This window comes from Oryctolagus cuniculus, chromosome 7, assembly GCF_051225735.1.
Source record: "Oryctolagus cuniculus isolate XC-2025 breed Fujian yellow rabbit chromosome 7, ASM5122573v1, whole genome shotgun sequence".
Lineage (NCBI taxonomy): Eukaryota > Metazoa > Chordata > Mammalia > Lagomorpha > Leporidae > Oryctolagus > Oryctolagus cuniculus.
This window is the reverse complement of record NC_142873.1, coordinates 126171108-126186093: the sequence shown is the minus strand read 5'-3', so window position 1 is coordinate 126186093 and position 14986 is coordinate 126171108. Positions and strand designations below refer to the sequence as shown.

The following is a 14986-nucleotide window of genomic DNA, read 5'->3' as shown; positions in this document are numbered from 1 at the left end:
CATCTAGACCTCCCCTCCACACACCTGTCCCCTAATTTTGAAGGCTCGCCAGTGGTTGCGAGTGGTCTCAGATTTCAGAGTGTGCTAGAATCATCTGGAGAGCTTGTAAACCCAGATGCTGGACCCAGCTGGTTCAGCAGAGCTGGGGTGGGGTCCAAGTGCTTGTATTTATTTTCTTCTTCTTCTTCTTTTTTTTTTTAAGTTTTATTTATTTGAGAGGTAGAGTTACAGACAGAGGGGGAGAAAGGTCTTCCATTCACTGGGTCACTCCCCAAATGACCTCAACGTCTGGATCTGAGCCAGTCAGGAACCAGGAGCTTCTTCCTGGTCTTCCATGCAGGTGCAGGGGCCCAAGCACTTGGGCCATCTTCTGCTTTCCCAAGCCATAGCAGAGAGCTGGATCGGAAGAGGAGCAGCCAGGACTCGAACCGGTGCCCACAGGGGATACTGGCACCACAGGCAGCAGCTTTACCCACTACGCCACAGCACTGGCCCCAAGCATTTGTATTTTTTTTTAAAAAGATATATTTATTTATTTGAAAGTCAGAGTGAGAGAGAGTCTCCCATCCACTGGTTCACTCCCGAATTGGCCACAACGGCCAGAACAGCACTGATCCGAAGCCAGGAGCTTCTTCCAGGTCTCCCATGTGGTGCAGGGCCCAAGGCCTTGGGACATCTTCTACTGCTTTTCCAGGCCATAGCAGAGAGCTGGGTCAGAAGTGGAGCAGCTGAGAGTCGAACCGGCACCCATATGGGATGCTGGCACTGCAGGCAGTGGCTTAACCCACTAGGCCACAGCACTGGCTCCTCATTTGTATTTCTTAAAAAGTTCCAGGTGATGCTGATATTTACCTTTTGAGAAGCACTGTTACCAGGGCAGAAATTGGAAACTAACAACTTTGCAACAAGGGACCAGGTCTTGTGTGAGTATCCTTAGTGCCTAGCATAGAGTGGCTGTTATTGTTTGGAAGAATTGATGCTTGGTAACAACCTTAATGGAAGCCCACACGGCAGACAGTTGCCTAGTCTGCCATCCCTGAAGCTGACAGATGTGGACGGAGAAGTACTGCGAGAGGAGCTGAGGTGTTCGCCCACTACAGGGCTTGTTGAATAGATACCAACTTATCATAGTGGGGGCCACCTTTTAATTCAGCTGCCACTGTCTTAAAGGGTGAAGGGAGGGAGCCCATGAAACCACCGTCACTGCCTCCAGGCCTCTAAAAGGAGACAGCATAGATGTATTCAGTGTGAGCTTGAGGGCACAGCTAGGGCAGTGGAAGCAATATAAAGAACCAATGTGAGAGCTGTGCCTAGGGTTGGTGCAGAGGGTGAGGCCACTGCCTGTGATACCATTATCCTGTATGGGCACTGGTTCGAGTCCTGGCTGCTCCACTTCTGATCCAGCTCTCTGCTAATGCTCCTGGGAAACAGCAGAGGAGGGTCCAAGTACTGGGGCCCCTATACTCACTCGGGGAAACCTGCTAGAAGCACCTGGCTCCTGATTTTGGCCTGGCGCAGTCCTGGCAGTTGCAGCCATTTAGGGAGTGAACCAGCAGATGGAAGATCTGTCTTCCCCTCTTTCTCTAACTGTATGTAATTTTTTTTTTTTTTAGAAGGAAAGCTGTGCCTCAAGCATTGGACTGCCTGAGGACATGATGAGTTCCCTGTCCCAAGAAGTGTGCAAGCAGAGCCTGGATGCCTATTGGCAAAATGTTTAATTCGTAGTCATCCAGGACTGAGAGTCTGTGGTTTGAGGAGGACCACCCTGGTCAAGTTGCAGCTGTGAAGTCTGTCCACCTGCAACCCCAGCCACATTGCATGGACCTTCCTGAAACCATGGCGTGGGAACTCCCTGTCCATAGATGGGGGGAGGGAAAGCTAAAGAGCATCATGTTCTTCCCATAAGGACTCAGATGCTGAGGATGTTCCTTATGCCTCCTGGGTGCTCTCACCAGTGTCTAGGATAGGGAGGGAGGTGCTCAACAAAGTTTGCGGGCGATAGTGCTGCTGGGGGCCAGGAGGTGCCCGGGTTGTACTGGGCAAGAGAAATGTGTGGTCCAGTAGACAGACACAGCACTAGCAAAAAGATGGCAGCGGGGGATGGCGAAATGCAAATGTAATGGAAAAACCTTTAATAGCAGGTAAAGGAATGTGGCTTTTGTCCTGTGTTTATCTAGCTGAGTCCAGACTAGAAAGTTGGGCGGCTGTGAGGCAGGATGAGTCAGCTTGACAAAGGCTTTTCAGATCTTGGAGGCTGCTCTCCTGTTTTTCTCCTCTTCTTCCTCCTCACTGTAAGCTGTCCCTTGAGTTATATTCTGAAAGCCTTAATGGTTTTTCCATCTCACTAGGGACAGTTTGCAAACCCTCTTTGGCTTGGCCTGGATTGGGTCTGGGCCCAGGGCAAGCTGGGGAGAGGAGGTGGGTCCCAGCAATAAGCAACCCACAGAATTGTGTCTGTTATTTAAGAAAAGTTTCTGGGTTTTCGGCTAATTGCAAAAATACATAATGGATGCTTTTTGCATCTGCTAGTTATTCTGGAACAGGCCTGCATCCAAGAGCAAACTTTAAACAAACAATAAGATTATGGAGCTTAACTATTTCAATGTGTAACAGAAAAGAAAGCCAAGCCCCAAAAAGTTACATTAACACATGCACTCAGACACAAGCATACATGAGATCACAGCGACAGATACACACACAAACATAGATGCACGTTTTGGCACTAGTCTGCCCATGAGTGTTTGCATACTAGCACCCAGTCCATATATGCACACAACTCACACACATGTGCCCATAGAAAGCAACACACATACTCAGACATGTACGCGAATGCCTATGTGTACCTTCATACACGTGTATACACCTACACATTTGACACCACAAGCATACGATCAATCCCAGACACAGATGTATTCACACAAATCATTTTTCCTGCAGTGAGTGATCCTCCTGAAAGGGAGAGTGTGTCCTTCCCACCCAGAAATGAATGAGTGAGGCGCTACACTCCATCAACTGGGCACTGCCAGATCCTGGGTGGTGTCCAGTGTAGTTCTCAGAGTGGCCACCAAGGGGCGCCCAGGACCCACATTTCCCTGGTTCTGTTGGCTGGTCAATTGTTTCTGCACTCCCCTTCCTGTTCCAGATCCCTGTACAGAGCTGGGAGGCTCCTTGCTCCCAACCAGCAACCTCCCAGGATCTCCTGTGCTCATCCTCATCCCCTGCTCCAGCCACTGAAACAACCGCAACTCCCCTCTCCTCCTTCCCACTGGAGCTCCCTACCTGTCCTGTCTCTGCTCCTTGGATAACTAGAACTGTCGGGTGGCTTCCACCTAAAGCTGCTTCCTCGGGAGCAGCTATCAAAACCCCACCTATTTTCAGTCTATTTTAGTATCTCCCAGTGCAGCATTGCCAGAGTCAGCAGTACATGTGAAAAGTGGGGCACAGTATCCCATATTGGGGCCTCACTTTGGGCTCTGGCTCCTCCACTTCCAATCCAGTGTCCTGCTAATGCACACCCTGGGAAGCAGCAGATGATGGCTCAAATACTTGGGCCCCTGCCACCTGTGTAGAGTGAATGGCGTTCTGGGTTCCTGGCATTGGCCTGGCCTAGCCCATTGTATTGTGGGCATTTGTGGAGTAAGCCAGTGGGTGGAAGATCTCTCTCTGGCACATTGTCTCCCTCTCTCTCTCTTTTTCTCTCTCTCTGCCTTTTAAGTAGATGAAAATAAACTTTAAAAATACCTGTAAAAATAATTGAATGAATGAGTTAGTGCTCAGCCCATAGCCCCAGTTGGAGAGGTTTCTCACCCTCCAGCACCTGTCTCCTGGCTTCTGTAAAGCAAATCTTGATGTCAGAATGCAAGCTAGGGGCAGAGAGACCCACAGCGTCGTGAAATCCATCCCTTTCGGCAGCCGTGACAGGTGGCTGCCAATGTGAGGGAGAACTCCCCCCTCCCTGAGCAGCCCTCAGCACTGAGTAGCTCAGACTCCTAGAAAGCGCTTCTCTGTTCCTCCTCCACAGACATTCTCAGAGCTCTTCTGTCGGGGCTGTGGCAAGTTCTGAAAAACAGCAATTTCTGCCCTCCAGCGAGTGAGCTGCCGGGGAGGGCAAGGGACAGTGGAGTAGGGGCCGAGTGTGGAGGGGGTGGGGGCGTTTACAGAGTGGGGGAGAGCCTCCGAAAGAGCGTTTAAGAGCTCCTGGCCGCGCACCCTCAGGCAAGAAAGCTGCTAGTCCAGGTTTGCCTGTCTACAGTCAGTGCTCCCCGAGTCTCCACGCTCTCCATGGTACGGGCCAAACGGAGGCAAGGCCATGCCATGTGTATTCGTTACCTGGTGCTGCCCAGAAAACCACCACAAACTCAGCAACTTAAAACACCTGCTTATTACCTCGGTTCTGTCGGTCAGACGTCTGGGCAGGCTCACCGGCATTCTCTGCTCACAGATTCACAAGGCCAGAAAGCTGGCTGGGCAGGGTTCTCCTGCAGGCTCTGGGAAGGGATCGGCCTCCGCCCCCACCTCACTCCTCCCTCCCCCCCTCCCAGCCCCCGCCCGGCACACTCCTGGCAACACTCGCTCCTTTGCATGGCAGGACCAGGCTCTTGGCCTCCTTGCCAAGTGTCAGCGCTGCGGTGTGCTCTTGGCACTGGAGGCTGCACGCCCGTCCTCTGCCTCTTCCATTCTCAACACAGCAAAGGCAGGGTCTTCCTCTCCTTTCTAACCTCTGACTTCTGTCACCAGCTGGGCAGCTTTTCAAGGGACCATAGGGTTATAGCAGGCCCATCCTGGTGGTCCTCCCACCTTAGCCAGTTAGCCACTGGAACTGCATCTGCAAAAACCCCCTTGTGTAATGTTACACGGTCACAGAGGAGGGAATTGGGGGAGAATGCTGGCCGCCCAGGAACCTCGGTCTTTGCCTGGTTTCTTCACCAGGGAGTGTGCATTGAAGCTGTGATTGTGTTGGGTGATGTGGCAAACGGGGGGAAGACCTGGGCGGGGGGTGGGGGCAGTAGGCTCACAAAAGCCCATTTACCAAGGTTTCTCTAGCTGGTAGGAAAGTAAGAAGCCAGGGAAATTTGAGTTAGGAAAAGTACTTGACCTGCCTTTGCCATGTGCAAGGGAGGATGCCAGAGGCCCTCGGCGGACAATCTGCAAAGAAATGGGAGCTCAGTCCTGTGCCCGGAGGCAAGTACATGCCGCAAGCTATGGGGGTGGCGTGGTGGTGGGCTCTCCCCGATCCTTCAGGTAAGAGCCGGGCCCAGCCTTGTGGGTGTGGGTGCCAGGGGCGCTTCTCGGGACAGCATAAGGGAGTTGGTTTAGTGGGCATGGACTCTCTGTCGGGAGGATCAAAAGCCCTGAGGCGAATGGTGGTGATGATTACCCTGCAGACAAACGTTCGTAGGGCCACTGGACAATTGAAAGTGGTTAGAACGGTGAATTTTATGTTTGGTAGATTTTACCACAAGGAAAACAATTTTAAATGATAGCCTCATCACATTGATGCATGCTGTGGTCAAAGGCAACAGCCTTCTGCTCTACGCCTTCCAGGTGACGCTGTAGACTCCATCTATTTGTGGAATGTATACTTCTCCTTCGTAAAATGTTTAGGCAAAATACAAGGTGCTTTTTAAAGTTCATACATAATAGGATTAAAAGAGAAGTTTATTTGGATAAAAAAATAACTTTGAAATCGCTGCATAGGAGAAGGCTTCATGGAAAATGCATATTATGAAAAAAACTATGTGTGAATTTTAAATTTTTTTGCATCAGAATAAAATTACCTTTAAAAATGTATTTATTGGGGCCATCACTGTAGCACCTACAGTGCCGGCATCCTGTATGGACGCCGGTTTGAGTCCTGGCTGCTCCACTTCCAATCCAGCTCTCTGCTATGGCCTGGGAAAGCAGAAGATGGCCCAAGTGCTTGGGCCCCTGCAGCTATATGGGAGACCTGGAAGAAGCTCCTGGCTCCTGGCTTTGGATCAGCTCAGTTCTGGCTGTTGTGGCCATTTGGGGAATGAACAAGCAGATGGAAAACCTCTCTCTGTCTCTCCCTCTCTCTGTCTCTAACTTTGCCTCTCAAATAAATAAATAAATCTTTTCTAAAAATTGCTATACTGGTTATCTTTTAAAATGTAAGCAGTACAAAGGATTGTAAATCAGGTCTTTTGATGGGTTTTATCTCCGCCTAGTAACTGAATGTCAATCTGATTGTCAGGTTTTTTTCTTCAAAATTGTATTAAAAACCCCAGTGCCATGGGGTCCTTTGGGTTTTCCCTCTCTTGGAAGCCTCCCTCCATGCCACCCTGGCTGGAGCTCTTTGACCCTAATAAATCTTGCTTTTAAATCTAAAAAAAAAATTAGTATACTGACAATTTATTCTTTTTTCTGTAACCTAAAGTCTTTATTTTTAAATCATTTTTTGAGATAAGAATGTAGGTACTGGGACCGATGTTATAGTGTGGTGGATTAAGCCATGGCCTGCAATGCCAGCATCCCATATGAGCACTGGTTCGAATTCCAGTTGCTCTACCTCTGATTCAGCTAATGAGCCTGGGAAAGCAGCAGAAGATGATTCAAGTGCTTAGGCCCCTGCACTCATGTGGGAGACCCGGATGAAGCTCTTGGCTTTGGCCTGGCTTATTCCTGGCCCTTGTGATCATATGAGGAGTAAAGCAACCATGGGAGACCTCTCTCTCACTCTCTCCCTCCCCCCACCTTCTCTGTCTGTGTGTGTGTGTGTGTGTGTGTGTGTGTGTGTGTTTCTCTCTCTCTCTCTTTAACTCTGACTTTCAAATCAATAAATGAATCTTTAAAACCAAAAGAAAGAACACAGTTTCCCTTTCTCCCCTCCCCTCCCCTCCCCTCCTCTCCCAACTTTTCTCCAGCTTTTGTCATTGGTAGTTTTACTTCTGAATTTTCAAAGTTGATAAGGTTTAAATTTTTTCTTCAGCCGCAATGAAGTCTATGCTTTAAAAAAAATGCTTACTAGAAACTAGCAGAGCTTATTTTTTATTTATTTGATAGACAGAGACAGAAAGGCAGAGTGAGGCAGAGAGACAGAGAGAGCTCCCATCTGCTGGTTCACTCCCCAGATGCGGGGGGCCAGGGTGTGTTTTGGATAACCATGCTGGCACGGTTCACAGCCTAGCTGCAGGCTTAGGCTGTGTATCCTTGCTTGCACCACCTGATCTGACTGTCTTTGTCTTTCCCTGCAGCTTCTCCAATCTCTCTTGCACCCACCTCCTCCTTGCCTGGGAGACTTCCTTTCAGGGCCCCCTGCTGTCCTGCCCCGTTGGATCTGCTGTGGGATCCTGGTGGGCAGCTGGCTTCTGACTTCCTCTCCCAGCTTCCTGCACGAGGTCACATTTCTGGAACATACTCGCCAAGTAGCCACCTAAGGAAGGGTGCACAGATGTCACTATTCTGCCTCTGAGGCTCCACATGTTTTGTAATCGACAGTCCAGCCAGTGGGGGTCCAGATCTAGAACGCAGTCCTCCCAGCACGTTGAAGCATTTGCCACTGTCTTCAGTGCCCAGCGTTGCTGAGAATCCGGAAGTCATTCTGACTCATTCCTGTGGGATCCCTTTCCTTTATTTTCATTTTTCTCCTCCTGAAAGCTTACAGAGCTCTTTATCCCTCTGTTCAAAAGTGTCAAGGCTGGGCTAAGCATTTGGCCTGGCAGCTGAGATGCTGGTGAAGATGCCCACTCCCACACCGGGATACCTGGGTTCAAGGCCTGGCTCTGGCTCCTGCCCCCAGCTTCCCGCGAATGCCGGCTCTGGGTGGCAGTGGTGATGGCTCAAGCAATTGGGTTCTTGCCACGCACGTGGGAGATCTGGACTGTATTCTGGGTTCTGGCTTGAGCTTTGGCCCAGCCCCAGCTGTTACAGGCATTTAGAAGAGAAGCATTAGATGAGAGCTCTCTGTCTCTTTCTCTTTCTCTCTCTCTCATAAATACATTTTTAATAAAATGTCAGGATGTTGTACCTGAAATGTGGATGATTTTTTTGGACATATAAATATTTTAATATGGGAACTTCATGAACTTTGTTTAAGGGACTGTTTTTATTGTAACTTTTAAATAATTCCTCTTCTTCATTTTCAGTTGTATTTGCTGGGATTCCCCTATGTTAGATTTTTTTTCTTCCTAGAGTAATTTTTTATGTCTCCTATAGTTTCTTTCATATTTTTCTGCCTTCTCATCTTTTTATTTCATTCTCTGAGAAGTTTCCTTAACTTTAAAACACTCTAGGGGCTGGCATTGTGATATAGCAGGTAAAGGCCATATGGGTGCCGGCTGGAGTCCTCGCAGCTGTTTCCGATCCAGCTCTCTGCTATGGCCTGGGAAAAGCAGCTGCAGATGGCCCAGGAACTCAGGCCCCTGCCACCGCATGGGAGATCCAGATGGAGCTCCTGGCTGCGGCCTGGCCCAGCCCTGGCCTTGTGTCCCTCTGGGGAGTGAACCAGCAGATGGAAGATAGCTCTCTCGCTCTCTCTCTCTCTCTGTTTCTCCCTCTCTCTCTGTAACTCTTTCAAATAAGTAAACCTTTAAAAGAATTCTACTAATGTAAAGACATATATATTGAAAATTTTTTATTTTAAAAGATTTTTTTTTTATTTATTTGAAAGGCAAAGTGACAGAGGTACAGAGAGAAAAAAAATCTTTCATCTGCTGGCCCACTCCCCAGTCTAGCAGCAGGGGCTAGACCAGGCTGAAGCCAGGAGCTCAGAGCTCCCACAAGGTAACAGGACCTCCCATGTGGGTAACACAGGTCTAAGCACTTAGACCAACCTCTGCTCTTCCATTTCCTGGTTCACTCCCCAAATGGCCACGACAGCCAAGGGCTGGACAAGGCTGAAGTCAGGAGCCTGTACTCCGTTTGGTCTCCCACGTGGGTGGCAGAGTTCTCAAGCACTTGGGCCATGTTTCTGCTGCCTTCCCAGGGGCATTAGCAGGAAGCTGGATCAGAAGCGGAGGAGCCAGCAGCCGGGACTTGAGTCACTGCCCATATGGAATGCTGGCGTTGAAGGCTTTTGTATCCAAGCCTCTTGCAAGTACTCCCCTCTGGGGACACTCACCCCAGTGACCTCCCATGGGGTCCAGTCTCCGCCCTTATTCCACTCACCATTAACATAAAGTTGGGGGTTTAAGTGTCATCGAGTTGCGGACCTGAATCTCATTTAAACCACAGCAAATCACAGACTCTGACTTAGGCCCCTGCGTTGAGCTCTGGGCCGCTTCTGCCTTCCTCAGCTGTGTGACCTGCGCAGCGCACCCTACGGGAAGACTGCCTGGTTGTGCCCCTTGCAGCTCCTCCGTTTGCTTCCCGTCGTCCCCAGATGGGTTGTGAGGGCGGTCTCCCGAGGCTGCCCAGCCAGCGTCTCCACTGCCGTGGGTGTGCGTCCTGTCTGCTCCTGAAAGCTCGTTTCAGAACGTGCGGAAGGGCACGGCTGTCGATCACTCCTGACACCACAATGGCCCAGCCGTGAGGCCCTCAAAGCGCCCCGCGCACTCCCCCTTCCCCTAGCCCCCGGCCCCCCTTCCTCACCTTTCCCAGTTGTTTCTGCTTCAGGGAAGAATCCTGGATCCTTTTCCCAAGGGTGTGTCCAGGGGAAAGCTTCTGGGATGTGTGCAAATCGTGCAGTCTCTGTCCTGGGCTTGATTTGGGGGAGATGGATCCCAGGCAGGAGCGCAGGCCTTGTACATCTCGGGCCCCTAAGATGATACCGCGTCTCTCACCTGTGACTGTGGCACCAGACTGCCCCTCCCGAAGGGCTGAGACAGGCCACTGGGGGCTACCGAGGGCCTGTGAGCACTCAGCCCCACCCTCCATCCCCAGGCCTGGACGTGCAGCCTGAGGTCACGGAGGCCTATGGCGCTGGACAGCCTGGCTCCTCCCAGGCTCTGTAAGGCGAGGGAACATCCCTAGACTGGGCTGCCCCACCTGGAGATTCCCCTGCAGCCAGGATCTCACCAACCACCCTGGTTCCCCCAGGACCGGGGAGCTTTCCCAGGATGTGAGATGTCCTTCTTTCTTTCTTTTTAAAACACTTACTTCAGGGGGCCAGCGCTGTGACATAGCGGGTAAAGCCTTCCCAAATGGCCACAATGGCCAGAGCTGGACTGGTCTGAAGTCAGAAGCCAAGAGCTTTTTCCAGGGCTCCCACGTGGGTGTAGGGGCCCAAGCACTGGGGCCATCTTCAGCTTCTTTCCCAGGCCATTCGCAGTGAGCTGGACCAGAAGAGGAGCAGCCAGGACTTGAACCAGTGTCCATATGGGATGCTGGCACTGCAGGCAGAGGCTAGCTTACTGTCCATAGTGCCGGCCCCTGTAATGGCCTTAAGATGTCCGGTCGCGCCTCCTCCAGGATGCCTGCAGAGTGGAATATGGAGCACACGCAATGGCTCAAACTTTTAGGGCATCTTTTTGTTTACTTAGCAAGAGGTCCAGAGGTGGTTACAATTTCTTTCTTCTCTTTTTAAAAAAGATGTATTTATTTAAAAGGAAGAGTGTCAGAGACATACAGGGAGAGAATTTTTTCCTACTGGTTAATTCCCTCAAATGACTGCAATGATCAGGGCTGGGCCATGCTGAAGCCAGGAGTCTGGAACTCTATCCAGGTCCCCCATGTGAGTGGCAGGGGCTTGGGGACTTGGGCCGGCTTCTGCTGCTTCCCCAGGTGCATCAGCAGGGAGCTGGGTTGGAAGCGGAGCAGCTGCTTAACCCGCTGTGCCACCACACTGGCCCCAGCTGACCCTGTTTTCTAGAGGTGGACACAGCAGCCCCGCCTGTGCCAGTGCCCCTGTAACGCGGTGCTGCCATTCCTTCCTCAAGAGGTGGCTTTTCAGCCTCTTGCCCTTGAACTGGGGCCGGCCCTAGTCACTGGCTTACCCCTAGGACGTGGCAGAAGTCACAACTGAATTTTCAAGGTTAGATCACAGCCTGACAGCTTCTAATCTGGGCCTCTTGAAATTCTTAGCCTACCCTTGGAAACCAGCCACCATGATGTGAGACACCCAAGCCACATTAGAGGCCATTTCAGGTGTCATGGTCATGAGCCCCGGGTGACTCCTGGGTCGGAGTGGTATCCAGCATCTACGTCCAGCTGAGTGAGTGAGCTGTCTCGGACATCTGCCCTGACAGGCCTTGCCTCTATCTATCTATCTATCTATCTATCTATCTATCTATCTATCTATCGGAAGTCAGAGTTACATGGGGGGAGACACAGAAACAGAGACAGATCTTTTATCTGATGGTTCATTCCAGCAGCCAGGACTGAGCTAATATGAAGCCAGGAGCCAGGAGCTTCATCCAGGTCTCCCACGTGAGTTCAGGAGCCCAAGCACTTGGGCCATCCTCCGCTGCCTTCCCACACATTAATAGCCGGATCAGAAGTGGAGCAGCCGGGACTCGAACCGGTGCCCATATGGGACACTGGCGCTGCAGGCGATGGCTTTACCTGCAGTTACACAGCTCTGGCTCCACTGGCAATGACCCCTGCCCCAGCCTGCATCACACTGCTGCCATGTGAGAAACCTCAAGTGAAATCTCTGCTGTCAGCCCACAGAATGGTGAATGATAACAACAAATTGTTTTAAGATGCTGAAATTGGGGGGTGATGATGATTGAAACAATTGACTTTCTTCTAGCTTAGCTGCCTCAAGTTACAAAATGGTTGCTTCAGCTCCAGGCATCATTTCAAACAACCACATCTAAAAGCAGAAGGAGTGCATATTTGGCATAAAGGTTGATACTGAATGGGATGTCTGCATTCCACATCTGCATGCCTGGGTTTGAATCTGGCTCTGCTCTCCATTCCAGCTTCCTGGCAATGTGCATCCTGAGAGGCAATTGTTGATGGCTGAGAGACCTGATCTGAGTCCCAGCTCCTGGCTTCAGTTCCACACAGCCCCAGCTGTTGCAGGCATTTTGGGAGATCTCTGTTTTTTTTTTTTTTTCTTTCAATAAATAATAATATTTTAAAAATCAATTTATTTATTTGAGAGGCAGAGGCAGAGAGAGGTTGAGAGAGGTCTTCCATCTGCTGGTTCACTCCCTAATTGGCCGCAACAGCTGCAGCTGTGCCAATCCGAAACCAGGAGCCAGGAGCTTCTTCCAGGTCTCCCACGCAGGTGCAGGGGCCCAAGCCCTTGGGCCATCTTCTACTGCTTTCCCAGGCCATAGCAGAGAGCTGGATTGGAAGTGGAGCAGCTGAAACTCGAACCGGTGTCCACATGGGATGTCGACACTGCAGGCGACGGCTTTACCCGCTATGGCACAGCACCAGTCCCAATAATATAATTTTTTAAAAGCAAAAGGAGGAGAAATGAGAGAGTGAGCACAGAGCACTGGCTTTCTCCTTGAGTGACTTAAAGAGGAAGGCAACTCTTACCCGGAAATCCCCAGTCCCACCCACATAGCTCATTGGCCACACTTGGTCACGTGGCCTCTCCTAACCGGGAGACAGGCTGGGCATCCCTGCCAGGCTCCTTGCTGTGATTCTAGGAGAGAGAAGGGTCAGGGCGCAAAGGACCCAAGATAAAGAAGGGGCCTGCCGGCACCTGCAGCCGCGCGCTGGTCTCCATCGGGAGCGTGGAGGGAGGTGCGTGCCGCGGCAGGAGGCGGCCGGCTGTCCCTGTCCCGCGGTGCAGCACGGTGTCTGAGTCCGTGCACCGAAAGGCCCCCTCCCGCTCCCCCGGCTCCGAGCGAAGGCCCACGCCCACCGTGGGTGGAGGCCGCAGAGCCCGCCTCTGGCCCCAGAGGTCAGGGTTTGCCAAACAAACCCTAATCACTTAATGAGAAAGGAAAATGGTGCCCGGTTCCTCCACGTCATTGTCCCTTTGAAGGCAACACACGGGAGACTTAGAGTAATCATCATAATCGCTCCATAAAAACCCGAGAAGTTGAAGACTGACACGCCTCATTTCTGGGGGGAATTAGAGGCAGAAATTAAGGCCAGGAATTCCCGGCCTGCCTCGGCCTGGCGGCCTGGCCTCCGAGGACTCCGGGACTCCGCCCGCCCGCCCGCAGAGCGCCTGTCACCCTGGAGGGCCTCCTGGCCCCGCCCCGCACGCCCCGCGCGCCCCCAGCCAGGTTCCCTGCCAGGGAATAGAATGCGCCAAGGAGCCCCCCAAAGGCCTGTGGGACCTTGGAGGACACGGGGACCCCCCTGAGCCCACCTGAGGCGTGGAGCCGGAGGCAGGAGAGCGGGGCCGTGGGGACAGGGTTGCGGGGAGGGGGACAAGCGGGCTGCCCCTGGTTGTGGAAAGCCGGAGCGCCTGGGTTTTCCTGAGTCCAGGGATGGCACTGCCTGTGCCACTGAGATGACCGCGACGACGGCCAGGAGGCCCCACCCCCACCTCCGCCTCCGCCTCCTGAGAACCAGACTCGCTGGAGTCCAGGCCGGCGGGGGCCAGACGCCCGAGCTGCGGCCAGCACCCTCCTCCTTAGCAATGCCTTTCCTTCCTCGCCCTCTCCTATGTCCTGCATCTACTCATTCCGAACCGCTCTGTCCCGAGACTGTGACTGTCTGTTCCTAACACGGTGCGCGCAGCGACCCTTGCACGGCCCAAACAGATCATGGGGCTCCTCCGTCAGGCTCCAGCAGCTTCCCGAACGGGGAAGGCAACCCCCCACAGTGTCTACTGGCTCTCCAGCCCTGCCCTGGCTTCTCTGCTCCAATCACAGGGCCTCTCCGCCGTTCCTGGAAAACGCCAGGGCCGGCGGCCTGCACACCTTGCTGCCAGCTGTTCTGGCCTGGGATGCTTCCCGGGGGCCTCCACCAATGCCCCTCCCGACTCCCTGCACAACGCTGGACCCCTCGGCCTCCCTGTTATCCTCCCTCGCCTTGTTTCTGTCCCCAGCGCTAGGACCTTCCCAACCTTCCCGTGCATACTGTAAGGTTGTAACTAACAAGCAATTGTTAGTTCTGCTTCCTGTCTGTCTCTGTCCTGGGTGAGGGAAGCTGCCGAGTGGGCTGTTTGTTTCTCCTGATGTATCCCACACACCTAGCACAGTGCCTGTCACGCTGTAGCTGCTCCATAACTCTTTGTTGCTTTCTCCAGCCAGCAACAGCCATTGCCCTCAGCCTCTACTCTTAGCCTTAGCTCAGATGTTGCAAGTGGCTCCGAGATGTCCCTGTCTTCTCCTAAAGAACCCTGCGGGCTGTGGGACCTTGTACATTTGACCTACGTTGCTTAGGCAATGACCCAGGGGAGCAGGCTTGCAAGGAGATATTGGCCCAGGACAATGGAGAAACAGCGGGGATAGAGCAGTGGAAAAGAAAAAAGGCCCTGCCCTCGTGGAGCTTACAGTCTGACGGTAGAAGCAGACATGATGGCCAGTTGCCCAGGGGACCAAGCAGCTAAACCGTGATCAGTGCTAGGCAGGACGGTGGCAGGTGCAGTGAGACTGCTCTGACTGTGGCGGGCCACGGTGAGGTGCTCTGGAGGGCTGCTTGTGAGAGGACTGGAGTCCAGGCCGCTGAGGCTCGGGAGCCAGCAAGCTCTGGGCAGCAAGCCGCAGTACAAGCGGAGCTGGGCCCCTGGACCCTTTGTGGGCACTAGGCCGCCACGTGGAGGGCAGTCGTCTGCAAACAGCCCGAGTCCCCATTCGGCCCCTTCTGAGCTGAGCACCTGGGACAGAGCATGCCCGCCTTGTTTGTAGGGTGCAGCAGGATAACCAGCACCCAGGGTAGTTGGGAGGAGCGAGGGACATGCCTCTCAGAGCCCGAGCCTGAGCCCGTGGGACTCAGTAAGGGTGAGCTTGTCTTGGTCGAACCTTTGAATGCCCAGTCCTTTTTCCTGGCCGGGAGGAGCATGGGGAGCTGCACGAGGCAGGGGGCCCGTGAGCGGGCTGAATGCCCAGTGCAGGTCTGCAGAGATTTGCCGCATCCTGTGGGGGAGCATTCCACAGAAGAGTAGACTGGTGTCCACCGGGCCCCAGCATGGATGCTTGAGGCCACTGAGTGAGTCTCCCGTCGGCCT

At 52.7% G+C, this 14986-nt stretch overlaps 1 long non-coding RNA gene across 1 annotated transcript; it reads right to left on the bottom strand.

Annotated features, from left to right (window-relative positions):
• Positions 1 to 9549: 9549 nt before the first annotated feature.
• Positions 9550 to 13361, bottom strand: LOC138850431 (uncharacterized). The gene is made up of 3 exons (XR_011390173.2): positions 13181 to 13361; positions 10057 to 10373; positions 9550 to 9716 (listed from the first exon to the last, which is right to left on the bottom strand). It is a non-coding gene; the product is annotated as an uncharacterized LOC138850431 (long non-coding RNA).
• Positions 13362 to 14986: the final 1625 nt, after the last annotated feature.